Source organism: Macaca nemestrina, chromosome 11 (genome assembly GCF_043159975.1).
Source record: "Macaca nemestrina isolate mMacNem1 chromosome 11, mMacNem.hap1, whole genome shotgun sequence".
NCBI classification, from domain to species: domain Eukaryota; kingdom Metazoa; phylum Chordata; class Mammalia; order Primates; family Cercopithecidae; genus Macaca; species Macaca nemestrina.
In genome coordinates, this window is record NC_092135.1 from 15,775,306 (window position 1) to 15,803,091 (window position 27,786).

Here is a 27,786-nt window from a genome sequence, read left to right on the forward strand (position 1 = left end):
TGCTTCTGACATTAAATAAAGCTCCAAAAATTAAATTCCAGCCCTCAAACCCCACAACAGGACTTAATGAACCTCGCCTTCAAGGTGTACAATAATAGAGTAGAGGCAGCCGAGTAGCAACTTATTTCTGAGTTGCAATTCCTTGCCTCCACTGTGAGACAAACCCTAGCCACATCTCCAGCACACAACCCCAAACGCCTGAACCGCAGCTGCCAGGGGTTCCTCCAGAACCTACTCCCCAAGGAGCTTGCTACAAGTGCCGGAAATCTGGCCACTGGGCCAAGGAATGCCCGCAGCCCGGGATTCCTCCTAAGCCATGTCCCATCTGTGCGGGACCCCACTGGAAATCGGACTGTCCAACTCACCTGGCAGCCACTCCCAGGGCCCCTGGAGCTCTGGCCCAAGGCTCTCTGACTGACTCCTTCCCAGATCTTCTCAGCTTAGCAGCTGAAGACTGACGCTGCCCCATCACCTCGGAAGCCTCCTGGATCATCACAGATGCTTTGGGTAACTCTTACAGTGGAGGGTAAGTCTTTCCCCTTCTTAATCAATACGGAGGCTACTCACTCCACATTACCTTCTTTTCAAGGGCCTGTTTCCCTTGCCTCCATAACTGTTGTGGGTGTTGACGGTCAGGCTTCTAAACCTCTTAAAACTACCCAACTCTGGTGCCAACTTGGACAACATTCTTTTATGCATTCTTTTTTATCCTCACCTGCTCAGTTCCCTTATTAGACCAAGACATTTTAACTAAATTATCTGCTTCCCTGTCTATTCCTAGGCTACAGCCATACCTCATTGCTACCTTTTCCCCCAGTTCAAAGCCTTCTTCACATCCTCCCCTCATACCCCCCAACCTTAACCCCCAAGTATAGGACACCTCTACTCCCTCCTTGGTGACTGATCATGCACCCCTCACCATCTCATTAAAACCTAATCACCCTTACCCCACTCAATGCCAATATCTCATCCTGCAGCACGCTTTAAAAGGATTAAAGCCTGTTATCACTTGCCTGCTACAGCATGGGCTTTTAAAACCTATAAATTCTCCTTTCAATTCCCCCATTTCACCTGTCCTAAAACCAGACAAGGCTTACAGGTTAGTTCAAGATCTGCACCTTACCAACCAAATTGTTTTGCCTATCCACCCCATGGTGCCAAACCCATATACTCTCCTATCCTCAATACCTCCCTCCACAACCCATTATTCTATTCTAGATCTCAAACATACTTTCTTTACTATTCCTTTACACCCTTCATCCCAGCCTATCTTTTGCTTTCACTTAGACTGACCCTGACACCCATCAGGCTCAGCAAATTACCTAGGCTCTACTGCCACAAGGCTTCACAGACAGCCCCCCATTACTTCAGTCAAGCCCAAATTTCTTCCTCATTTGTTACCTGTCTCGGCATAATTCTCATAAATACAAAATTACTCTCCCTGCTGATCGTGTTCAGCTAATCCCTCAAACCTCAATCCCTTCTACAAAACAACTCCTTTCCTTCCTAGGCATAGTTAGTGTGGACAGAATTCTTACACAAAAGCTAGGACCGCATCCTATAGCCTTTCTGTCCAAACGACCTTACTGTTTTAGCCTAGCCTTCATGTCTGCATGCAGTGGCTGCCACTGCTTTAATACTGTTAGAGGCCCTAAAAATCACAAACTATGCTCAACTCTCTACAGTTCTCATAACTTCCAAAATCTATTTTTCTTCCCCCAACCTTTGCTCAAGACAACGCTTAAGCTGATAAGGAAACTAAAAAAGCAGCCATCAAAAGGCATCAGATCCCATCGCTCAGGACAATGCTTATGCTGATAAGTTAGCTAAAAATGCAGCTAGCTTCCAACTTCTATCCCTCATGGCAGTTTTCCTCCTTCACATCGGCCACACCCACCTGCTCCCCCGCAGGAGGAATGTCTTAGCTATATACTTTATTTCTCAATGGGCTCCGGATATCCGAAAAAAATTAAAAATGGTGGAGGACGGCCCTCAAACTCCCATCCAGGATTTAGTCAAACTGGCCTTCAGGGTCTACAACTCCAGGGAGGAAGCCGCTGAGGCTCAGCGACAGGTGAGGCTAAAAGAGAACGTAGACCTCCAAACCCAGGCCTTGGTAGCAGCCCTGAGGCCAGCCGGCTCCAGGAGCTCTCCGAGAGGAGGTACTCCCCAAGCACCACCTGGTGCCTGCTTCAAGTGGGGTAACAAAGGCCACTGGGCCAGGCAGTGCCCCAACCCTGAGGAGCCAACTCGCCCCTGTCCGAGCTGTTGGCAGATGGGCCACTGGAAGTTGGACTGCCCCAACCTGAGGACAGTTGCTACGCCTCCATGTGATGACCCTCCTCCAGGTACTGGAGGCACATGCCAGCTCCTCGACACCGATGAAAATTAAAAGGCCCAGGCTAGAAAATCTTTCCTACTGTGGAGGCCCAGGCTGGAAAGTCTCTCCTACTCTCACCGAGCCCAGGGTTACGCTCCAGGCAGCGGGTAAGTGCATATCCTTCCTTATGGACACAGGAGGCTACCTACTCTGTTTTGCCTTCCTCCAGTGGCCCCAGCTATCCCTCCGCTGTCACGGTCATAGGAATTGATGGCACTCCCTCCACCTACTGCCAGACTCCTCCTCTGTCTTGCTGCCTGGATGGTTCCCTCTTCTCGCACTCATTTCTTTTCATTCCTTCAGGCGCAGTCCCCTTGCTAGGATGAGACCTCCTCTCCAAGCTAAAGGCCTCAGTTCACCTCTGGCCCAACCCTTCCTCACACCTCATGCTCCTCTTTCCTCTCCTCTCACCTAATAAACCCTGCCAGGCTGATACTTCACTCCTGGTTTTCGGTCCCCAAGACTCCACCAGAGAAACCTCAGATCAGGGCCCTCACTTAGGTGGTGGCAGTCGTCTATGGCCGGTTAGGTCCTACCCTTTCTAAGCCCCTTACTAATCATTGGCTTCTTGCTACTCATAGCTCTCTGTGTCCTCTGCTTCATCCAGGAACGCATGAAAGAAGTCTCCTGGGTCACTGTCAATCAGATGCTACTCCATCCCTATATCCAAGTTCCGACCTCTGAAGGACCCCACAATGACCTATACCAGCAAGAAGCAGCCAGATGAACACATTGCCCCTTTTTCTTATTAGAAAGAGGTCAGAATGTTAGGCAGGAATCTAGACCCAACATGGCGGTATCACCCGGCATGGCAGGCCCTTTGTTAGGACTTCCTGCCCTTCACTTCCTGCTAAGACTCTCAGTGCGTGAAAAAAGCCCACGCCCGCCAAAGAACCCCTGCTCTGTGCAAGCTCCTGGACACGTCATTCCCCAGAAATCAAAAACCTCACTCAGGAAAACTAAAACCTGCAAACTCTGCCTACTTCGCCCTATAAAAGGCCCCCGATATCCGCCCCGAGCACAACTTCCTCGGCCCTCCCCCTAAAGGACCAGTGAACCTCACCCGCAAGCCCAATAAAGGAGACCCTTGCTCTCATCTGCCTCGTGTCTTCTTGCTCAGCTCCCCATTTATATTACAGTGATGTGGACAGTGAAGTCCAGGCTGCTGAGGTTTCAGATGGAAATGAGGAACTTATTGGGAACTGAAGCAAATGTCATGTGTGTTATGCCTTAGCAAATATCTTGGCTGGATTGTATTCATGCCCTAAGGATCTGTGGAAGTTTGAACTTCAGAGAGATGATTTAGGGTATCTGACAAAAGAAATTTCCAAGCAGCATAGCATTCAAGAAGTTCTCTGGCTGCTTCTAACAGCCAGCTTCAAATGCAGGAGCAAAGAAATGACTTAAATTTGGAAGTTATATTTAAAACGGAAGCAGGACATAAAAATTTGGAAAATGTGCAGCCTGCCTGTGGGGTAGAAACAAAAAGCCCATTTTTAGGAGAAGAATTCAAGCAGGCTGTGCAGCAATCACTTACTAAAGAAATTTGCATAACTAAAAGGGAGTCAAGTGCCAATAGCCAAGACAATGAGGAAAAGGACTCCAAGGCATTCCGAGATCTTCTAGGCAGCCCCTTCCATCAGAGGCCCAGGGGGACTGAATGGTTTTGGTGGTGTGGGAATCGGCCCAGAGTGCTACTGCCCAGTGTTACCCCAGGAGGCTCCTGCTAACATAATGGCTGTTGTGGTTCCAGTCACCACTCAGAGGCCTCACAGTACAGCTTGGGCCACTCCAGAGAGCATAAGCCACCATAAGCCTTGGTGACTTCCACGTAGTATTAAGCCTGCAGGCATGCACAGTGCAAGAGTGAAGGTTTGGCAATCTCACCCTGGATTTCAGACAAAGTATGAGAGAGGCTGGGTAACCAGGCAGAAGCCTGCTGTAGGGGCAGAGCCCTCACAGAGAAACTCTACCAGGGTAGTGCTGTGGGGAAATGTGGGGTTAGGACTCCCTCACAGAGTCCCAGCTTGGACACTGCCTAGTGGAGCTGTGGGAAGGCAGCCACCATCCTCCAGACTCCAGACAGGTGGTGGCAACAGCAGCTTGAAACTTCAGTGTGGAAAAGACGCAGGAGCTTCCCAAAGCCCTGGGTGCCCACCCCTTGCAGCTGTGTGCCTTGTATGTGGGACATTTCATCAAAGGAGAGTATTTGGGAGCTTTAAGACATAACAACTACCCTGCTGAGTTTTATACTTGCATGGGGCCTGTAGCCCCTTTCTTTTGGCTGATTTCTCCATTTGGGAATGGGAATGTTTACCAAATTCCTATAATCTCATTGTATCTTGTAAGTAAATAAGTTAATTTTTATTCTACAGGTTTATAGGTAGAAAAGATTTGCCTTGTCTCAGATGAGATTTTAAACTTTGAACTTCTGAATTAACTCTGGAGTGAGTTAAGACTTTGGGGGACTATTCAGAAGGCATGATTGTATTTAACAATGTGAGAAGTGTAAGGGATGTGTGGAGGTCAGGGGCAGAAAGATATAGTTTGGATGTTTGACCCCACTCAAATGTCATGTTGAAATGTGATCTCCAGTGTTAGAGGTGGTACCTGGTGGGAGGTGTTTGGGTCATGGAGATGGATCCCTCATTAGTTTAGTGCTGCCGTCATGGTAGTAAGCCAGTTCTCATGAGATTTAGTTGTTTAGTATTGTGGTACCTCCCCCATTCTCTCTTGCTCTTGCTTTTCCCATGTGACATGCCTCCTCCTCCTTCACCTTCTACCATGAGTAAAAGCTCCCTGAGGCCTCCTCAGAAGCTCAGCAGATGCCAGTGTTATGCTTGTACAGCCTGCAGATCCACGAGCCAATTAAACATTTTTTATTTATAAATTACCCAGTCTCAGGTATTTATTCATAGTAATGCAAAAAATGGCCAAATACACTATCAATTAATGAATCAATCACTTATCTATCTTTTTAAAGAAGATGAAAACTGTTAATTTTCAACATATACTACATGTGCTTCATTTAAGTGGAATAGTGTTCTATTATAAAGAGCTACCTATTCTTTAGCCACTCCCTTATTTGCTGAACTTTGTTTCAATTTGTGCTCATTGTAAATAATTACACAAGAAATACTCTTATGAATATACCTCTGAGTATGAGGAATTTTGAAGGCTAGGTTACTAGAAATGTCATTGCTAGTGAAAAGGTAAGTACCTCAGAATTATATTAGAAACTATATTATTAGTTCCTCCCCTCCCCTCATGAAATAGCAGCAACAAAAACAACATAAAAATTATACTTTCACAGAACACACAATAGTACTTACTTGGAAATAAGAATTTGCAATCAAGTTCAAAATCATTTTTAATACCTAGAGAAATTTCTAGAATTGTCTAGCATCCATCTATCCAACTACCCCTTGTCATCTCATTCAATTTGGCAAACTCATAACTTCTCTATAGTTATGAGGAAAATAGTCAGTTAGATTATTAAATAAACCCTTTAAGGGGCCAGCACCTCCTGTCCAATTGCAGTTTTTGCTAGAGACCCTCATTCATCTGTGCCTTTTTCTCTTTTATGAACTTGTTCATTGATTAATTCCCCAGAAAGCTATCTGCATTTCAGAGACACTATATTCATTCTCCACTCATTCCCCAACTATTCTACTTCTCTCTTCCTTTCAAATGAATATGCCCGTGTTTTACCTTTCACAGATGTCAGGCAAGGTAGAGTACCCATTAGTGCAGAGGCAACACAATCCCTTTCTACAGACAATCAATCATATTCTGTTAGTCAGAATCTCAAATCACTTAAATTGATCTTAGGAATAGATAACATGCTTTTTATCTTAGTGACAGGTATCAATGAAGTAAAGGTGAGATCTTAAGTATTAGATGTATCAGCTACCTACGTTCCGTAATATAAACACATTTTTAATCATCCTATTGTATAAGTGACTGTGCATATGCATTTTATGCTTCTGAATTTTAATTTATATTTATCCTTATCTATATTTATTTTAAAAATACATCCTCCTAGACAAAAGAAATATAAAACTGAGGCAAACAAGAAGTAACAAAGTGACTACAAAGCAGTAATTGGATGTAACAGACTTCTAGGAGCCATGTCAATAGTTTCTCTTTGTTTTTTTAAAAATATTGTCTCCCCCACCCCACTTGCTGAGAACTTATATTGACAGTACACCAAGGCAGAATAATCTGTGGCAAAAATAATAACATTTTAGAAAATAATAAAATTAAATGTTTGAAAGTCATTAGGTTATATATTCTAATCCAATCATTATTTTATAATAAAAAAGTTCTGTACATTAGTAAGTATTTTCAGGAAACATAGTGAGTTCTGGCCTAATGCAAAAACTATTGCCATACAAATGTAAAACTTAAATTTTACATATAATAATAATACTTTTTAAAAAAACAATATTGAATAGTAAAAACATTTGGTTACACTTGGAATTGTTTTTAACAATACTGGATGCTGACTCTTTTGGTTGTCTTTGTAAGGGGTATTTCTTTTCTTGTCATAATGTCTTATTATTTCATTAGCTATGGTTCTGGCCAGGTTGGAGGAAAGTAACAGACAGTCCAACAGAGATTGTGGCTCCATAGATTCCAACGATTCTGGTAAAATGCTGAATGATCAGATCCTGAAGATGAGCTGCCCTGGAAAGTGCTGGTATTTGATAGTTGTACCTGAAGAGTTTGGCATAACAATGAATGCAATTTATAGACTGACTTCCTTCCTTCCTTCCTTCCTTCCTTCCTTCCTTCCTTCCTTCCTTCCTTCCTTCCTTCCTTCCTTCCTTCCTTCCTTTCTTTCCTTCTTTCTTCTGCTTCTTCTTCTTCTTCTTCTTCTTCTTCTTATTATTATTATTATTATTATTATTATTTTGAGACAGAGTCTCGCTCTGTCACCCAGGCTGGAGTGCAGTGGCGCAATCTCAGTTCACGGGAAGCTCCGCCATTCTCCTGCCTCAGCCTCCAGAGTAGCTGGGACTACAAGCGCCCGCCACCACGCCCAGCTAAATTTTGTATTTTTAGTAGAAATGAGGTTCTTCTTATAAAATCAGCTTTTGCCAAATATAAGCCCATACAAGGTAAGAATAGAAGAAAAAAATAGCAAATATAACAGACACTGTCTAAGGTATTCTTGCTGATGAAGACAGTCATACTCAAATTGAACAATTATACCTCTCAAATACCGTGTTTCAGTTAGTATCAGACAGTAGTCCCACAAGATACTATTGATTTACTATACATTGAGATATTATAATATTTTTCTCATTAAATGCTTCTTGTATAATCTATGATGCCCAGGATCTAAGTACAAATTTTCTTAACTCATTTTAGATCGTCCTTTTTCTTAGTTTTCCCTGCTACTGTCCCAGGCAAAGACCTTCTTTTCCTCATTTCTCAGTTCTTTCCTCAGCAGAAATATTCCACAGAAAGAAACAGCTGTCTCTATATACAAAGAAAACACTCATTTAAAAGATCTGACTTTGTTTTATTTACACATATGATACAAAACATGGCTTTGTCATTAGAATTTTAAACTAGCATTTAAAATATCTTATTTCTTATGCTATTTCCTTAAATAATAGTTACCTAATAAGAAAATGTACCATAGAACTTCTCTGTTCAATAGTCTATCTAGCCATGTTTGGCTCTGAGTACTTCAGATGTGGCTAGTGTAAACTGAAATATCTGTAAATAAAAATTGCAAATCTCTTTTAAAGAAGACAAAATAAGTCATGAGTAATTATTATGTTGGTTACATGATGAAAAGTTAACATTTATATTTGGTTAGATTATTTTATTAAAATTAATTATACTTGTTTTATATTAAAGATATTAAATATGCTAATATTAAATTTTGATATGATATTACAATTATTTTCTTGTTTTATTTTTTCAGTGTTGCCACTAGACTATTTAAATGTCATGTTCACATTTGTGGTTCACAGTATATTCCAGTTGGATGGTGATGCTTTAGAGAAAATGCAGCTAAGATAAATAAAGACTATGGCTAGACCTTGTAAGGAAGTTGCATTTGAAAGGATTTAATTTCATTGAGGGATAAAATGAAATCCCTTCAAATGAGACTCCCTTACGAAGTTATTAAAACATTTTCCATATGTGTAAATGAATCTGAGCAAAACCTCAAAACACTGAGAAACTCATGGGGACATGGACAAATTTATATAGTTTTATTTCATCCTTAACTCACAAAATCTGAACTGACACTATTGGATATGATTTTTTTCTCTTTGTTATCAATTCAACTGTATTTAAAGGATTAAAACATATTTTAATAATGTAAATTATAAATATAAAATGTGATTATTTGATGGAATATATCAAGTTATTCTTTTCTTTGCAAGGACAGAATGAAAGTCATGGACAAACAAAATCTATGAGTAGAACTTTCATCATGTGCAATTTCAGCCTTCCAATAATCTTTGCTTATCTTGAGAAAATAATTTTGTCTTTTGCTTAGCCAAAGAATGATGCATATTCTTGTCACAAAGAGATATGTTACTGGCATAGCCACACAGACTTCTTACCTAAACTGTCAAGCTAAGAAAAAGCCCAAATAGAAATAACTTCTCAAACTTCCCAGGTTGAAACAAATAGCCAGTACTAAAAATGTATTCTTGGAGAGAAAAAAACTAATTCAAACTCCAGAGTTCTATGTTGCCTTTGCTATAAATATCGGTATAACAATTTATGACATTAGGAAGTTTCCATTCTGCCTCTTACAGTGAATGATCCTTGGGAGGATTGATTTCACTTCACAGTAACAGAACTCATTAAACAGCTTTGCATCAACAATTTTCTTTCTCGAATCCATTTGAGTTTGTTAAAGAATCTGCCTCAGAGCAGTAACTTTTCATCTTCTACAGGAATAAAACTGAGTGAGTTGTAGGCCCTATTTATACTACATTGTCTATTAAGGGCATTTGAGAGGTAGAGGTGCAGCTTTTAAACTTGTTTAAAAGTTTAAAGAGACAGAAGGAAGAGACAGAAGGAAAGTTTCAAATAGAAAATAGTCCCTAAATTTGACCTCCTTGCATTTTTTTTTTTTTTTTTTTTTGAGACGGAGTCTCGCTCTTTCGCCAGGCTGGAGTGCAGTGGAGCGATCTCGGCTCACTGCAACCTCTGCCTCCTGGGTTCAAGCAATTCTCCTGCCTTAGCCTCCTGAGTAGCTGAGACTAAAGGCTCACGCCACCAAGGCCAGCTAATTTCTGTACTTTTAGTAGACATGGGGTTTCACCATGTTGGCCAGGATGGTCTCGATCTCTTGACCTCGTGATCCGCCTGTCTCGGCTCCCAAAGTGCTGGGATTACAGGCATGAGCCACTGCACCTGGCCGCATTTTTATAGGTATAAAAAAATATTATGAATTTATATTTCATTTAGTCCCTCGTGGAATTCCTTCCTGTATTTTATGCTATTTTCCTAAGTCTAATTGATTCAAATTAATATAAATAAATTGATGTTGCAGAAGATCATTTTCAGGTTTGACACTCCAGGAATACATGCAGGGAGAAAGTTCTTAATAGTAAGAACATGGTAAGAATTTTTTTTTAATTTGCTGAGCATACCTTTATTTGTTTCCACCCATGTTCCATTCATAGTTCCACAGGATATTTACAACCACTGAAGATGGCAGCTGAGGAAGATTTTATAATATTAAACAATTCACATTAGTCATATATTTGTATATTTCTGGACCTAGACATACCATGTGTGAAGGGTAATACCAATTATTTACCCTTGCATATAGACTGACACTGAACACATGGTACAGATTTAACATACAATTGGTGAATTAAAAGCAATTGAGAAAGATGGGGAAAAAGAGGAGTAAAAAATAAAAATAGAGCCGCAACACTACAGGGCAGAAAGGTTGCCTTCTTGAACAGAGGCTGCAGCAGCCCTGTGTTTGCATTGCTTCCAATTTCAGGGAGAAAGATCACGAATTATATTTTACTAACAATAAAATTATGTATTTCTAGATTCCATTCCCACCTACTCTAGTGAAATCCTGGTGTCTTCTGAGTCATTTCTTAGTCATTGGATATTTTTTTCGAGGATCTGATATTTTTCTCTGTGTTCTTAGGTATTTGATATTCCCCCCCGTCTTCTACTTTGGTCCTTCTACTGTTGTCTTCCCAGGAAGTTCCTGCTGCCACAGAGTTGTTTGTTGATGTGTCAAAAACCACGGCTGCCAGGGATCCCCAGAAAGGAGCCAGGGCTGCTCTTCTTTTGATCACAGGTGAGACTGATGTCTCAAGGGAGATCTCAATCATTACCAGTCTTTGTTTTCAGAAGCTGCTGGTTACCTCGTTCTTGATTAACAGAAGCTATAACCACATCATATTTTTAGGATCACTCATTGTGTCCAAGCAACGTGATGTCTTACGCCAAAGGAGAGAATAATATTTCATTTTTACTAAACTGTTTGACACAATCCAGCAGCATAGTTTTGGACCCATAAGTCTTAAGCTATCTATAGTGAAAGCAGCTCTTTCTCTCTGTTCTACATAGCCTCTAATCCATAATGGATAAATTGATTTTGTTTTAGCCATCTCTTTCTCCTTCCTACAAGCATGCTTGTTTACAGCAGTAGCAAGACACACATTGAGGGGAAAATAAATTAAAAAGTTCTCATCAGGCCTTGTGTCTAGTCCAGTTGTACCAACTCATTCTTTGTCCAAAGGTCTGTATTATATCATAAGAAATTAAATAGCAATTATCAAAGTGATACTCTGATACTCAGATGTAGAGCCTCTCAGGAAATCCAGAGGGAGAATGCATGATTAGCAGGACAGGATTTGGGTTAACCAAGTTCCAGACCAAAATATTTCATAAAAATATCAAAGCCTCATCTTTACCTCTAATAATTTACTTTTGGCATTTTATGTAAAGTGTATTAACCAGAATCAAAAATACTTCCATAACATATTTTTATCCCTCAGTTAAGGATAATGTAAGTCATCTATGGATATATACAACTTCAAGGGGAAAGTTCCAGAACCTCAAGAGGTGAAGATTCAACCAATTCCCACATTATTAATATACTACTTAAATAAGTAGTGCCCTATTTCTAATTTTAAATATCACCGGGAGACATTTTAATGGTTTTAGATATTTTAAAAATATATTTTAGTACCTTCTTTTCTGCAGCATTCAAGCAGCATATACAGTTTTGGGGTAAAATTGATTCATCCTATTTAAGTCATAAGGAACAGAAAGAGATGGCCTATTTTTAAGTAAGTGTTTGAAAACTTTAATAAATTGGTCACTGTTCTAAATTGGATAAAGCATTTGATATAGGTCGGATATTTTGTCCCCTTCAAGTCTCATGTTGAAATGCGATCCCCAGTGTTAGAAGTGGGCTTTGTGGGAGGTGTCTGGGTCATGAATGGCTTGGTGCCTTCCCTGCAATAGTTAGTCCTCCCCTCTACTAGCTCGTTAGAAATCAGGTTATAAACTAATCTCGGCCCTCGCCCCCTCTCTCTCGCTCTCTCGCTTTATGACATGCCTGCTCCCCTTTTCCTTCTGCCATGATTGAAAACTTTCTGAGACCTCACCAGGTGCAGATGCTGACACCATGCTTCTTGTACAGTCTGCAGAACCAGGAGCCAAGGCTTCGCTGACATCTGTGTTCTGATGAATCCAAGAATGTATGTCTCTTGCTTGAATTCCTCTCTTGATATTTAGATGTGTGTATTTAACAGGTTATTTGAAATTTTCTCCTAGATATCTAGTAGGCATCTAAAACTTAATATGTTGTGATGGTCAATTTACGTGCCAACTTAGCTAGGTTATGGCATCCGGTTGTTTGGTTAAACACTAGATGTTGCTGTGAAGGTACATTTTAGAAGTTATTAACATTTTAATGAGTAGACTTTGGTAAAAACAAATTGCCCTTGTTTGTTGACCTCATCTAATCATTAGAAGGCCTTAATACAAAAGACTAAGGTTTGCTGAAGAGGAATGAATACTGCCCCCAGACTGCCTTCAGACTACAAAATGAACTCTTGTCAGAATTTCCAGCCTGCTGGCCTGCTTTGCAAATTTTATTTTATTCTTTATTTTTTAACCGTTTATACTTTTTAGTTTTTACAATTAATTAATTAATTTTTATGTGTGTGTGTGAGACAGGATCTCACTCTGTCACCCAGGCTGGAATGCAGTGGTGTGATCAGAGCTCACTGCAGCCTCGACCTCCTGGGTTCAAGTGAACCTCTTTCCTCAGACTCCCAAGTAGCCGCTATCACAGACATACACCACAATGCCCGGCTAATTCAAAAAAAAATTTTAGATGAGGTCTTGTGGTGTTGTGCAGCCTGGTCTTCAACTCCCAGACTCAAGCAATCCTCCTGCCTCACTTCCCAAAGTGCTAGAATTACAGGCATGAGCCGATGTACCTGGCTTGCTCTGCAAGTTTTAGATTTGTCCATCCTAACAAACCCTTGAGCCATTATTTAAAACAGTCTCTGTCTGTCACACTCACTCTTCGCTCTCTTTCTCCACCTTTCACTACCTCTCTCTCTGCATATATACCCTATGGTTTCTACTTACATCAAGTAATTAATTTATTACTTGATTAATAAATTATTAAATACATTAAGATTAATACATATATCAAGAAATAAATTCTTGATCTTTCTTCAAAACTTGCTCCTCCCAGGCCCTCCACATCTTAGTAGGTAATACATTCTTCTTTTTAGTTGACCAGACCAAAAACAATGACAACCAAAAAATGAGTCATCCTTGAATCGTCTATTTCTCTTGCACACACCACATCCAATCTCTCAAGAAATGCTCTCAACTCTATCTTTGAAATGATTTACATTCTGACTACCTTTCACACTATTGACTTTCAGCTGGATTTCTGAAGTTGATTTCTTACATAAACCTTAACTCTGTAAAATATACTTAGCGTAACCTCAAAATAAACTCACACATATTGGGGAAAACAATTGAAGAATTCCCACTAGGGCAAGAATGCCCATCGCTACAACTATTATTCTAGAGGTAATGATCCACTCCTGTAGATAAGAGAAATAAGTCAGACAGAGAAAAATTCAAATGTAGTGGTATAAAAATAGACTAATGACATGATTGCACACCTGGAAAAGACAAATGTTTTAACTGAAAAATTAACATAAACTACCATGAGCACAGCATAGGAGAAGAAGTGAGGTATCATAAATTCATAGGCAGCATACAGTTGAAGAGACTAAGGCACCTGGAACAAGGCTATCTAGATTGACCTAGACTTTGAAATGTATTAGCTGTGATTTTGGAAAAACTTGATCTCCTTTTGCCTCATTTTTTCTTCTATCTAAAGTGGGGTGATATACATAGCTACATCATAGCACTGTAATAAGAATCAAAAGGGTTAATACATGCTAAGTTCTAGGACTATTACTTTGGTATAAAACAGTTTACTATGATAACTATGTTGTTATTATAACATTTATTGTTAATATTGAATTATTACCAATATTTATATAAGACAACCCCTTTCAAAACTGCAAACTATTTTCTCATTTTCTCTAAATTGAGTTTTTTCCTCATCCCTACAGTAACCATATCCTTTAGAAAGAAGTCGACTTCATTTTCTAAGAGCTAAAAGAGGTGATTTTTTTACATTATTTGGGGGGTTTGCATTCAGTGATTTTGTGTGTTTTCTCATGGTACCTTGGCAACTTGTAACACACAACATACAATAATTAATATTGGAAGAACTTCTTCTATGTTGGGGAGTTCCGGCACATCTATAACAAGGGCCAGTTAAATTCAAAAATATGTACCTGAATCTAACATCCATTCTTCATGAAAAGTTTGACAGTAAGATCATATCAATCTTATATGCCAGGCATGAATAGAAATAACAGAATTTGACTCCCTACATATGAGTTACAGAACACATCTTGAAATATTATAAAATAAAAAGACCCATAGGATATCACCAGGCAGCGATAACACAGCAAGGGGTATGCTCGCCTCTGGCACCATCCCTTGACTTGAACAGTCTTCTCAGGTCTGAATTCTATTAATCTTCTCAGAAATTTCAATCTCTTTATATAAACTGCTATTCCTGAAACTGGAACACAGCCTCATGACTGGTGTGATACCCACAAAAGCCTTCGAGTTCTCAGTGTGCAGAAATGGTTTCCTATGTTTATCTCTTATGAGATCAGAACTAGCAAAACGCTTCTCACATGCAAAGTGCACAAATAAATTGATTTAATTAATTTCTTGTTTAATTGATTAATGGAATTTTGAGTATCTGAATATCTAAGGAAGATTTTCCTAGCTCTCCTCTTCAGTATAAGCTTAAGTTGGTAGTTAAGTACTTGACACCAGGCATGGAAAAGACAGAGAAATCCTACAGAATAGACGGCCTAGGGTTTTCCAGAATGTACTAACAATTTTTCATGCACCTGCTTTGGCTAGACTTAGTCATGCTTTCAATATTGCTTATCCACCTGCATTAACTACCCACAGAGGAAGCTACCAACTTATAGCTGAGTCATTTCTACTTGAAAGAGGAATCAAACCTATATTAGCAACTGATCAGAATACAGGAAGGAATACTCTAACTAACCCTTCTGTGAAATCCCAAAGTATACGCAATGTCACACCAGGAAATCAATAAGTGTGGATTTGCTTTTGTGTTTTATCAATCTTGAATCTACCTTATTATTTATCTGTGTGACTTGGCTAAGAAAAATGTCTGTTTGACAGCCATTGGGGTGGGCATTCCATGGCAACATATTCTGCAATGCATCTTAATTGCGAACAACAAAATATAATTTCAAGTATTGAAGGATACCCTGTAGTCTAATTACCTTGGTATTCTGAGAAGATAGAGTAACCAAAAATGACTTCAAGTTTACTGTTTTGCTTTCAAACTTGTGTACTGATTATTTTTGAAGCTCTACAAAAGAAACAGTGCAATTCCAGAATTAGAAGATTACTACATAAAAAATTTCATGTAAATATTCTCAAATATTTTGCCCATTAAAATATGAATGTGTGTGTGTATGTATATACATATATATGTGTGTGTGTGTGTATATATATATGCAAATCGGGTATAAAGACAGACCCATTTATATAATCTGATTTATTTTTCCACTGACATAAAGCCAAGAATTGTACTTCTACATACACATATGTAAATATTCCACTTATGGCAGGAATGCATATATGTCATCCAAATGGCAAGTACAAACACAGGCAAAACCCTCATTTTATACATTAGCACAAAATTAAAGGAAGGTCATATATTTGAGAACTGCAGTTGATAGAAACCTTGCTAAAGAAAAGTGCAATTAAGTTTCTAACCCTGTGCACTTGGCAAGCTTTCCCATATCCAACTTTTGGCATTGAGCCCTTAATAGGTCTTTTAATTAACAGAGACCTTGTTACTTCCCATTTCACTTTACCTGCGATCATATACAAAAGGATGGACCTTAGAGGCTATCGCTCTAGAAAGAACTATTTATATAGGGTTGATGCACATGGGCAGGAATGCATGCTTGTGATATATACAGAAGCAGCTGTGAGTGGAAATGTCTGGTCTATAATGAGGCCAGAAATTTTCCAGCAGGGCTAGGACTTGAACTGATCCTATAGGCAGGCACCAAAACCAAATAATCATAAACAATGAAACTGGCCAAAGTGCAGCCAGATAAACAGGTGCTGAGACAGAATGATAATAAGCAGAAAGAAAGATTCAGACCAGTTAGGAAGGCAAGAGGAGAAATTTGAGCAGAATGAAATACTTCTCTTACCAGGAAAACCAGCTAGTAAGGGTAAAACCACAATAGGATCACAGTTTGCAGCACACGAGTTAGCTAAAGAATAGAATAAGGCACAAGCAATGCTAAGATCTGAGATAATGACGAAGCCTTCAGATGGCTCAAATTTAATCTCGGCCATAATACTTCACAGAGATCTCTCTGAATCTTAACAAATATGACTTCTCTGCAGAAATCTAGATATTGGGGTCAATAGTAGTGCTTGCCTTCCAAGCCTTTTCCTGGAGATAGGATACCATCTTGAGACTTGGCTTGGCAAAGAGTGGCTCTGCAGTTGGCTTTTGATGCATGAATTGTCCAAAGTATTCCAGAGATCAGCATTTTCCCTTCGGATTTTTCTTTTCTTGTTTGAACTTTGTTTGAAGTATTAAATATTCAGAAAGGCAAAGCTAATTTCATATTATTTTCTTTGGACAAGCCTTGGCAGAGTGCCAGCTACAACTTCAGCTATATGACTGAATTCGATTTGATGGTAAATACGTATCACTCTCAAAATGTCTCAAAAATGAATGCCATTTGATGGTGCACAGTCTAAAAATATACATCAGTCTCATAAAAACATATATTGTAGATATGAAAGCTTGTCTCAAAACACATAATAGATTTCTCTGATATATTTTACAGCATGTATTTGTAGTCATTTAAATAATATTAACTGATTTCCTACAATGTATCAAAAACAATATTCAGTGTTGGGACAAAAGATGATGGAAAATGTGCCTCCCCCGGAGCATGGTGGAAACCAGCCATGAAACTAGTATCTGGCTGTAAACTAGAAGATAAACATCTAGATTTGGCTCTGTCCTGGACATTTTTTGGTAATCTTGGCAAGTCACTTTACTTGTCTTGAAAATACATTTATTCATCTCTATAATACTAGAGTGAGACAAAATTATTTCTAAAACCTGTTTAAGTTTCAAATAAGATGCTGAAATCTAATCCTAAATAGGTACAATTTGGGGGATAAAAATTACATGTTTTTATTAACGATCCCGGTAGCCCCTAGATAAACCTGGCATGAATCAGGTTTGTATTAAGAGAAAGGAGAAGCTAAAGGCTCTTTCTCAGAATTAAAGGCTTATCTTTAACACTTTGAACCACTGAAGCAGACACATATATCAAATTTCTTAGGCTCTAGTCCGAATGTCAATGATATCAGTTATGTCAGAGAAAACTAAGCGGAAAAACAAATCACTGAGAGAAGATGTAGAATTGCCTTCCTTAGATAAAGTTGAATGGTTAAAAACACAGGCAGCTGAAATCAGACTTGACCACTAGTATCTCAAACTCTCCACTATCCATAACTGGCCCTGAGTTGAGACACGGGGTAGAAATTTATATCTGGCTTTGACTCAGAAACTAGGCTTTCAACAGTTGCGTAAATGTGAGGTCTGGAAAACTGTATTTTTGCTTGCCTAATCAGCACTTCATTCATAAAGCAACAGATGCCGCAGCTTTTGCAGAGTCATGATGATAAACAAAGGAAAATCTAGTTAAATCAAGCTAGTCATTTTAAAAAATTTTAAGTACTTTTAAAAAATTAGAACATATTGTCCTGATCACAAAAGTAACATTTTTTTTAATTGCAGAGCACTAAAAAGTAGAGAAAATATAAAGAAATCTAATTTACACAAACCTCACCACTTGGAGATAACCTACCCTCATGCTCCACTACTGTGGGGCGGCTGCCACTATTTTCTGACTTTGATTTTCACTTCTCTTAATTTTGTGGATTTTACTGATTCATGGTCTCTGCTTCCATTTTGCTGTTTCTATTTGCATGTTTTCCACATGCTTTCCGTTTCAACACCTTAGGAAAAAGTAACTAAACAACTGGCTTTCACCATTGACTAGAGAAATCTGTGGGGCAGAGCTTTTGGGCCAGGCTACTTGCTAATCTCCTGGTCAGACTACGAAAGACAACAGCTGCCTCTTCCTCCGATGGACTTCTTCAGTCCCATTAGCTGTGTTCAGGATAGGAGGTCTCTGGGGCATGGTGCTGGGGGGTCCTTAGACCAAGAATCCCAAATCCCACAGAAAATGGGATTTGGCCTTGATACTCAATGTTAGACAGCTCAGAATAGGGAAATCACATGTGGTCAACACTTGGTAATATTAGCATTTAAAGGGAAATTACTTATATATAAACACAAATAAATAAATAAATCATCAGGAGTACTCAATTGTGCCCTGGTAGATGAGAGGCCCTCTACTGAATGCCCCTAATAACACAATGGAAGCACCCATCTATTATGTGTACACTCAGTGAGCAGCCAAGTCCCAGGGTTAGAAAATTTGTCTTCCCTCTCAGTAAGAGTTAAAGGTCTTGCTTCTCTCAAATAACATCTAAAAACCAACGTGTGAAGAAAAATACATTAAGTAAACAAGGATGAATAACCCTAAATACGTACAATCCATTGAGTAGATCAGAAATAACGTAGTCCTGTGCCAAGGTGAATTCCTGAGTCACTCATAGTTATTTTAAAGGAAACAAAGATTATCATAGGCAACTGTATTCCAACCCTGGAATAATAACATTGTAAGAATTCAGATGAAAATGAAAAGTCTCATTGTGAAGAATTCACAACAAATTTAAATTTCAATGAACCTTCGAGTAGACACCTGTATTTACAGAGTGGTTTTTTTTTGTTCTTCAATATTTGCTCTTTTTAGTAAAATTGCCTAAAATTGATATATTCTCCATTAATCTAGAATTTATAGCTTAATAAATGGGTGGTAAAAAGTTATATAAATATTTATATTTCATATTTAATTTTTTCCTATGTATCCAATTTAATTTTTTCCTATGTAAGAGGAAAATATGTATAGGTAGTCATTTGACAAATGCAGGTAGCAGCCATCTATAGACAGTTAATTAAATGTGAACAGAGTTGCCACAGAGGCGCTTCTCTCCTCTCCCTCATCAATCCCTCATCAACCTCTTTTAGCTGCAATTATGTGTGCTTAGCAATGAAATTTGGAAGTTAGAGTAAGGTTTTTCTTTTTTCGGAGGAAACTATCATTTACCCTTAAATCATTTTAATCTTTAAAACCTAGTACCATGCATGGTTCACAGTAGTTGTTCAGGTAAATGTGTGGTAAGCATTAATAGATGTCTAAAAAGCAATAGCTATCCCTGCAATTGCTTTCTTAAAAAGGAAACATCAGATGGAAAATGAATAAAGTAGCAAAAATTATATAGTTAAGGAGCAGGGAGAATCAGGGTGGAATATGAGAACTAGAACCATCCAGCCCCACACAGCATATTGTCCACATTTTCATGATTTAACAACTCCACTACATGTGTGTCAACATGACTATAATTCTAGGAAACTTGCCCAAGAAGATAATAGTTGCAAATAACTATTCATTCCAGGAACTTTCTGAAAATCTTATTTCAATAAAGATCAAATTGTTCAGCTCTTCAATAGAAGGCATAAGATGACAGCTTACTCCCCAAGTCTTTCTAAGGTTTCTCAAAATGTTCACCTTGCCACCTCAACCAAATCTAAATCATTAAAATCCTTGCTTCTCCCTAATCCAACTCTCTCATAAAAGACCCTCTTTAAATCATATTCCAAAGTTTCAAAAATATCCCGATTTTCCCTCCCCCTTTCAAGACTTTACTAAGACTTTATCAAGGTAATATTGTCCTTGACCAAGATGCTAATACACACAATTCTTTTTCGCAATAAACCAGTTGTTTTACAGTTTTGAGCAGCCATCATTCACCAATGGACAGAATTAAAGTGAGTGTTTTCTTTTTTCTGTATCTTTTTTTTTTTTTTTTGAGATGGAGTCTCGCTCCGTTGCCCAGACTGAAGTACAGTGGAGCAATCTCAGCTCACTGAAACCTCCACCTGCCTGGTTCAAGCAATTCTCCTGTCTCAGCCTCCCAAGTAGCTGAGACTACAGGCATGTGCCACCATGCCCAGTTAATGTTTTGTAATTTTAGTAGAGACAGGGTTTCACCATGCTGGCCAGGCTGGTCTCGAACTCCTGACCTCGTGATCCACCCACCACCTCGGCCTCCCAAAGTGCTGGGATTACAGGTGTGAGCTACTGTGTCTAGCCCCTATAGTGAGTCTTTTCTATGTATAGTTATTTTTCATACTACAGCTCTTGATATTTTAATCATAGAAAAGTTTTACAAGTTAAAAAATGTAATTAACTAAAAAAGAAGTGAAAACATTTAAAAATGAAAGACAAAATAGCCTAATTTTATGTCAGAATGTTAATACAAGTGATATAGAACTATTAAATGATGTTTAAATTACTGTAAGAATTATCTTATGTGATTTTAATTATTATTATTTCAATAGTTTTTAGGGAATAGATGGTTTTAGTTACATGGATAAGTTGTTTAGTGGTGATTTAGGAGATTTTGGTGCACACATCACCTGAGCAGTGTACACTGCACTCAATGTGTAGTCTTTTATCCCTCACCTTCCTCCCACACTTCTTGAGTCCTCAGAGTCCATTATGTCCTTCCTTTTTTTCTTTTTCCTTCAACTTTTATTTTAAGTTCCAGGTGCATGTGCAGGATGTGCAGGTTACATGGATTATATATGTACATAGGATGTGCCATGGTGGTTTGCTGCAAAGATCAACTCATCACATAGGTATTAAGTCCAACATCCATTAGGTATTCTTCCTCATGCTCTTCCCTTCACACCTGCGACAGGTCCCAGTGTGTGTTGTTCCCCTCCCTGTGTCCATGTGTTCTTATCATTCAGCTCCCACTTATAAGTGAGAGCATGCGGTGTTTGGTTTTGGTTCCTGCGTTAGTCTGCTGAGGATAATGGCTTCCAGCTCCATCCATGTCCCTGCAAAGGGCATGATCTCATTCCTTATTATGGCTGCATAGTATTCTATGATGTATATGTATTAAATTTTCTTTATCCAGTCTATCATTGATGGACATTTGAGTGGATTTCGTATCTTTGCTATCGTGAATAGTGCTGCAATGAACATATGCATGCATGCATTTTTATAACAGAATAATTTATATTCCTTTGGATATATACCCAGATTCCCTATTTAATAAATGGGGCTGGGAGATCTGGCTAGCTATATGCAGAAAATTGAAACTGGATTCCTGCCTTACACTTTATACAAAAATTAACTCAAGATAAATTGAAGACTTAAATGTAAAACCCAAAACACATATCATTCTTATGCCTTTGCATCCTCATAGATTAGCTCCTGCTTATATGTGAGAACATATGATATTTAGTTTTCCATTCCTGAGTTACTTCACTTAGAATAATGGTCTCCATTTCCATCCAGGTTGCTGTAGATGTTATTATCTTGTTTCTTTTTATGGCTTAGTAGTATTCCATGGTATATATATGTTTCTTTATCCACTTGTTGGTTAAAGGACATTTAGGGTGGTTCCACGTTTTTGCAATTGCAAATGGTGCTGCTATAAACATGCACATGCATGTGTCTTGTCTTTTTCATATAATGGCTGCTTTTCCTCTTGGTAGATACGCAGTAGTGGGATTGCTGGATCAAATGGTAGATCTATTTTTAGTTCTTTAAAGAATCTCTATACTGTTTTCCATAGTGGTTATACTAGTTTACATTCCCACTAGCAGTGTAAAAGTGTTCTCGATTCACCACATCTATGCCAACATCTATTATTTTTTGATTTTTAAATTATGGCCATTCTTGCAGAAGTAAGTTGATATTGCATGTGGTTTTGATTTGCATTTCCCTAATCATTAGTGATGTTGAGCAGTTTTTTTACATTTGTTGATCATTTGTATATGCTGTTTATATGTGATCTTCAGTAAATTGACTTCAAAAATTTTGTCAGCTTTACACTTTTGTCTCCTAATAATTCATTATTTTGATATAGATCTCAATATTTTCTGTTTTTGTTGAGTTTGTTTTGGTAATTTGTGACTTTCACAAATTTATCCATTTCACCTAGGTTTTTCACAGTTGTTGGAATAAAGTAGTTCATAATGTTCCCTTTACAGTCCTACATTATAGTCCTACATTATAGTCCTACATTATAGTCCTACATTATAAATTTCTATAGTTTCTACAGTGAGGATACTTTTTCATTCCCAATTTGATAATTTGTTTCTTCTCTGATTATTTCTTAGTCAATCTAATTAAAAGTCTATCCTTTTTTTTCCTTTCCTTTATCTTTAAAAATGGACAAGTTTTAGTTACCAGTTTTCTCCTTTTCTACTTTCTTTTTCATTCTTTTCACTCAGAGATTTACTATTTATTTACTTCTAATTACTTTGGATTTGATCTGTGTGTCTTTAGTTTTTTGGAGAGAATCTTACATTCTTAACATTAAATTTTTTATGTTTCTTTAAAATTAAGGCTGAAAGCTATATTTCTCACTAAGCACTAGTTTACCTACATTCCATCAGTTTTTTGATTCTGTGTTTCCATTTTCATTCATAGGATTTTTAAAAATATCTCTTAAAATGTTGTCCTAGACCAAGGGGCTTATAACTTTATGATTAATTTTCAAATTTTGAAGATTTTCCAACTATTCATTTTGTTGTTGATTCCTAATAGAATTCTATTGGGATCAGAGAATATACTTCATATGATTTCAGTCCTTCTATGTATATTGAGACATTTGTTAATGCTCAGCATATGTTCCCTTTGAGAGTGCTCCACGTATGCCTGAAAGTAATGTATAGTTTACAATCGTGTAAAATATTTTACAGATGTCAACTAGATCCAGTTGGTTGATAGTGACAGAGACAGGAGGCAGCCAAGGGTCCCCCAGCAAAAGTCCACCTTCAAGACTAAAAAAGCCTGAAGGCTGAAAAACTGGACTGCCCGTCCCAGAAGAAACCTACCCCTTTCCCAGTTGATTATTTTTGAATGTCCACCTGCACACTGGGAGATTGGGGTGGAGCCTCAGGAAGTTGGCACCATTTGCAAGACGGAGGAGCCTGGCCTCTCCTGTTCCTGAGAAAGTTCCTCTTTCTGTCAAAGTTACTGACAGCAGGGGAGGCAGAGTATATGTGGGTAAGAGCAGATACTCCTATCACCTAAGTCCCCCTGTTAACATGGGTGAAAGCCACTTTAACACCCACAAATGGCACCCTGTCGTGGTCACTGAGACTAGGAGATACAAGAATGGAGGAAAGAAAGAGGAATGCTTCACTTTCTCTCCCTCACGTACCCCATGTATTTGCTAGAAAGAGAAAGGAACCAGGGACGCTTGCTCCCCTCATTCTAGATGAGTAGCCATTCATCTTCAGTCTGTACTCCTCTGAATGCATCCTAAATCTCTAGGACTCTTTTGAAAACAAATGCGTATTTTTTTTTTTTTTCTTTTTCCTCCTCTGTCCTCTCTTCACTGATAGGTAATTGTGTGTTTATACTTTGGGACCTTCCCGTCATGTGCATCCTCCAAACTGGGAAAAGTTAATTTCACAAACTTAAACTAGTTGGCTTAGGACTGGGCTCAGGGGAAGGGAACCCAGCCTAACATGATGGCAAAAAGGTAAAAGTTTTTTTTTTTTTTTTTAAACCAGTCAGGCTTTTGGCCTCCCCCTCCCTGTACAAACTGGTAAAAGACCTCAGGTTTCTAAGCTTTTCTCACCCACCCCTTGTTTCATTTTGATACATGTTTTCTAATAACCTGGTTTGTCTCTTCTCTCCTTCAGGCCATCAAACTCCAAATGGTCATGCAACGGGAGCCTTGGACAATGATCCCTTTTGCCAGGAACCCTTAGACTGGCCTCTGGGGGAGATCTGACTGCCATTTTTCCAAAACAGCGCCCCCGTCATCAGGAAGCAGTTAAGGCTGGTCTTCGTCCTTATCCTTATCCTTATCCTTATCCTTATCCTTATCCTTATCCTTATCCTTATCCTTATCCTTATCCTTATCCTTATCCTTATCCTTATCCTTATTCTGATGTCAGTTAGATGTACTTCTTTAGAGCGGGGATGATAGAGACAGGAGGCAGCCAAGGATTCCCTGGCAAAACCCCGCCTGAGGCTGAAGTCTGAAACAGTCTGAGGGCTGAAAAACAGGACTGCCTGTCCCAGATGAAGTCTTCCCTTTTCCTGACTGATTCTTTCTGAATAATGCCCACCTGCGCACGGTGGGGAGTGGGTGGAGACTCAGGGAGTTTGCACTGTTTGCAGGGGGAAGGAGCCTGGTCTCTCACTTTGCTGAGAGGCTCTTTTTTTAAATTTCATCCAATAAATCCGTTCTCCCTCACTCTTCAAAGTGTCTGCGTGCCTAGTATTTTCTGGTCGTGTGACAAGAACCCGGTTTTTTCTACAACAATAGTATTTTTCATGTTTGTTACATCTTTACTTAGTCTGTTCTTGCTCTATCAATTAAGAAAAGGGTGTTGAAATAGCAATTACATTTGTTGAAATATCCATTTCTATTTTTTTCAATTTGGTCAGATTTTACTTCATATATTATAAAGCTCTAGTGTTAAGTACATTTATAATTGTTATCTTTTTCCTTCCATATTGCCCTTTTGTTAATTAAAAGATCCTTCTTTATAACTAGTAATACACCTTAGTTTAAAATATCCTTTTGTCTGATTTTAATATAGCCACGCTCTCTTATGGTTATGATTGTATGATATAGATTTTTAAATCAAGTTACTTATAACTTATTTCTAGATTTCAATCCAAAGTTAGTCTCATCTCTTATAGATAGCACATGGTCGTATCTTTCTATTTTAACCAAGTTAGTTACCATATCCATCATCTCCTTACCCATCATTTAAGTAGAATAATATTCTATTATAAATAGTATTTCTGTATATGGACCATTAAGGGTAATATAAGGAGGGCTCAAAAGAAGACCAAAAAAAGACTAAAAAATGTTTAAAACTTCTTAAAGATTGGTTAAGTTGCCATGACCAGAATGCTGACAGAAAAATAAACAGTAAAAGCCATTCAGATGATACCTCAGATGGAATGAAGAATATCTTACTGGGAACTGGTGTAAAGGCCATCTTTGTTAGACACTAGCAGATAACTTGATCATATTGTGTTCCTGTCCTAGGACTTTGTGGAAATTTCTAAGCAGCAAATGTGCAGGCTGCTGCATGGTTACTTCTAACTGCTTACAGTGAACTGCTAGAAAGAAGGGAAGTAGAGTGGAAGGATTTGGAAAATTTATTGCTTGACCATGTGGTAAAGAATAAAACTGTTTTCAGAAGAAAAACCAAGGGTTTGGAGCAGCAACCTTTCGCTACATAGATTAGTGTGAGGAGAGCAAAGCCAGAGGCCATTTATCAGGACAATGGGAAAAAGACCCCAAAGGCATTTCAAAGATCTTCCAGGCTGTTTCTCCTATCTTAGGCCCAGAGATCTCTAAGGGTGGAATCATTTTCGGAGAATAGGCCTCTCAAGCACACTCCTCAGGATTCTCTGCTCCATGCATCCCAGCTACTCTGGCTGCTCCAGCCATGGTTTAAGTGATCCCAGGTACAGCTCATGCCACAACTTCAAAAGGCAAAAGTAGTAAGCCTGGGCAATATCCACATCCATATGGTGCTAATTCTGCATGCAGGCAGAATTCAAGAGTGGAGGAGGTACAGCAGCCTCCACCTAGATTTCAAAGTATTTGTCAAACTGCCTACGAGTTCAGGCAGAAATCTGTCACAGTGGCAGTGTCGGCACACAGTTTCCTCTAGAATGCCCAGTGGAACCATTGGAGCAGGGCCACCTCCCTCTGGACTCCAGACCCACAGAAGTCATCAGCAACATGCAATACCAGCCTAGGAAGTCTGCAGGCACCAGCACGCAACCGCGATCCATGACAGTAGCCACATGTGCTACACCCAGCAAAGTCTTGGAGATGGGCCTGTCCAAGGTCTTGAAGCCCCTCCCCTATCCCAGTGTGTCCAGGAAAAGGTACATGAAGTAAAAGAGTATTCTGAGCTTTAAGATTTAATGTCTTCCCTGCTGGGCTTCAGGCTTACTTTGGGCTGATTTTTCTTTTTGCTTCTCTCTACCTTTTGGAATGAGAATACTTATCTTATGCCTGTTCCACCACTGTATGTAGAAAACAAGAATTTTTTTTTTTTAAATTTTACAGGCTTATAGCTGGAAGGAGTTTGCCTGGAGTACCACTGCACTCCAGCCTGGGGAACAAAGTGAGACTCTGAAAAAAAAAAAAAAAAAAAAAAGAAGGAAGGAAGGAAGGAAGGAAGGAAGGAAGGAAGGAAGGAAGGAAGGAAGGAAGGAAGGAAAGAAAGAAAGAAGGAAAGAAAGAAAGAAAGAAAGAAAGAAAGAAAGAAAGAAAGAAAGAAAGAAAGAAAGAAAGAAAGAAAGAAAGAAAGAAAGAAGAAAGAAAGAAAGAAAGGAAGGAAGGAAGGAAGGAAGGAAGGAAGGAAGGAAGGAAGGAAGGAAGGAAGGAAGGAAGGAAGGAAGGAAGGAAGGAAGGAAGGAAGGGACGGAGGGAGGGAGGGAGGGAGGGAGGGAGGGAGGGAGGGAGGGAGGGAGGGAGGGAAAGAAAGACAGACAGGAGTGGTGAGAGTGAGCATTCTTGTCTTATCCCTGATCTTAGAGGAAATGCTTTCAACTAGTCACTGTTAAGAATAATACTAGCTATGGGTTTGTCATATATTGTGTTGAACTACATTTTTTCCATGTATTTAATCTTTGAGAATTTGTATAAGAAAAGGGTGCTGAGTTTTATTAAATGCTTCTTCTGCATCTTCTCATTTTGTTAAAGTGCTGCATCACATTTATTGATCTGCATATTTTGGACCATCTTTGCATCCTAAGAATAACTCTCACTTGATTGTGAAAAATGATTCTTTTAATGTGTTCTTGAATTGGGTTTGCTAATATTTTTGTTAAGGATTTTAAAACTGTATCTTTATCAATGATATTGGCATATATATATGTGTGTGTATATACATACACACACACTTTTTTTTTTTTTTTCTTGTAGTGTCTTTGTCTGCCTTTGGTGTTGTGGTAATGAGTTCAGGATATAAAATGAGTTTGGAAATATTGTGTAGTTTATACTTCAGTTTTTTGGAATGGTTTGAGAATTGGTATTATCTCTTCTTTAAATGTTTAGTAGAATTTCGCAGTGAAGCTGTACAGTCCTGGGCTTTTCTTTAGTGGGAAATTTTTTTTTTTTTTTTTAACTGGTTCAATCTCTGTGCTCATTATTGCTCTGTTCAGTTTTCTATTTTTTCATGTTTGAGTTTTCAAAGTTTTCATGCGTCTAGGAATTTATCCATTTCTTGTAAGTTATCCAATGTACTGGTGTGTAATTTTCGTAGTAGTTTCTTATGATTCTTCATATTTTAGTGATGTAAATTGCAATGTGTCGCCTTTCATTTCTGATTTTGTTTACTGAATAACCTCTCTTTTGTAACTAGGAAGTCTAGTTAAGGGTTTGTCTATTCGTTTTTAAAGCTGCCCCTAAATGCTCTTTGTTTCCAACTGACTCCAAGTGGCCCACCCCTGCTTGTGCTCCCAATGTTCCCTGTGGGGCAAAATAGGAATGAGCCCTCTGTGAAGAATGTCTGAATGATGGGAAAACTGAGGATTTGCTTC

At 38.6% G+C, this 27,786-nt stretch overlaps 1 protein-coding gene across 9 annotated transcripts in view; it reads right to left on the reverse strand.

The window, feature by feature from the left end:
• Positions 1-27,786, reverse strand: part of LOC105492523 (dipeptidyl peptidase like 10) — a 1,403,881-nt gene that overhangs the window by 431,004 nt on the left and 945,091 nt on the right. The window lies entirely within an intron of this gene.